We start from the raw sequence: 1745 nt of genomic DNA, 5'->3' as shown, positions 1-1745 counted from the left end.
CAAACTACTTACTGGCATATAGTTTAAATACAGCTCAGCCTTGTTTTGTCCAAAATACCCAAGACAAATTAACAGCCAAGACTCACTCACATGGAGACTCAGCACCTGTCATTCTGTGTTCTTCAAGACAATTAGTTGTTCCTTAAGTTCCTAGCTTTTACAAACTATGAACATTATATTTTGCCTCATAAGGTATCAAACTCTGACTATTTCTTTATATTCTGAATTTCTGGGATTGAATGACTATATTGTTAGGTCTCAGTTTGCATCTTTGGAAAGGTTATAATCTTTCAAATCACAGAGCTTAAGAATTTACCTCTAAGCCTTCACTGATCATAGGCTTACAACAGCCTGTTGAGCTCATATACCTCATCTCTCTGGGAAATTAAAAGGTCATGTTCTGACCAAACCAATAAGAAAAATGACACAACCATTCATATAACCCAGAAATATATTTGAGATCCTTTACAATGCTTGTTTATTCAGCTGATAAGTGTTGCTGGAGGCATTTGTGTATAAATCACAACTAAGCCTGCAGTGTGTCATTGAGCAGAATATTATTCCCAATGATGCCTGTCACTTGGAAATCTATCACTGGTTCTTTTACATGGCATCCCATTTATAATGTCTGTATTCATTAACATTGAACAGTGTTCAGAACCACATAGGGAGGTGATTTTGTCTCCATTTAGAACCATAGAATAATGGAACAGCAGAGCTTTAAGGTTTTTGAATGTAATATTAATGCGTATCTCACATGAATTTTCTTTCAAAGGTAGATAACTTATATGGTCTAGGAAACTGATCACTCAATTACTTTACAGTGAAACATCTTTGGACTACAACCCAGTTCGTATCTGGATCTCAAGATTAGGATTATGACTATATATTAACTTAAAATAATCTTTCCTTTTTCTTTCTAACTCTGTAAATAATGACACACATTTGATAGAATCCAGAAAATGGACACTCCTCATTTCGCATCTCCAAAAAAGATTATATAACATTGGCATAATTTAATCTTTCATTTTATAACAACTGACCAAGGGAACAAAGAACTTAAAAAAATGAGACAAGTCTGATGATTTCCAAGTATGTTGGAAAAAGGCCCCATGCTCTTTGTACTATTTCATGTGTGCTGATTAGGGTAATGTTTATTCACTCATAAAATGGAATCTCAGTTCTAATTCTGTCAATGAGGGGAAAACTACTTAGTTATATCATCAGCAGGTGGCTTCTCCTGGTGGAAGGTTAGAGGACCAGATAATTGTGAGAATACAAGCAGTTTCGAGGATTCAGAAAAATTGGTGCTATTACACAACAGGTGCCGAGCTCCATTTGCACCAAGGATTTGTCAGTGATGAGTGCTCATCATAGATCTCCCAGGGAAAAGGAAATAAATAGTAAAATATAGACATTTTATTTACATTTTGAATTTTCTTACCTCAGCCATCGTTCCTGTGATGGGCTCACAGACAAAAATCAAATGAGGAAATGCAATGCTGTTGCAACTCATGAACTCAGAAGAAGACATCCTACAATCCATTTAAAGTCTTATGACAAGTTATACTCTTATAAATCATTTCCTTAATCAAGACAACAAATATTTCTGCCATATTTTACAATTTTCTTATATCAATTTATAACAGGCTCCTACCCTTACTCAATAGTTAAAGCATTTCCTCCCAAGACTGATTATTTGAGCTTGATAACTGGGATGCCCATGTTGAATGATGAAAACCAAT

The sequence above is a fragment of the Cricetulus griseus genome, chromosome 2, assembly GCF_003668045.3.
Source record: "Cricetulus griseus strain 17A/GY chromosome 2, alternate assembly CriGri-PICRH-1.0, whole genome shotgun sequence".
Classification (NCBI taxonomy): domain Eukaryota; kingdom Metazoa; phylum Chordata; class Mammalia; order Rodentia; family Cricetidae; genus Cricetulus; species Cricetulus griseus.
This window is presented reverse-complemented; position numbering follows the sequence as displayed.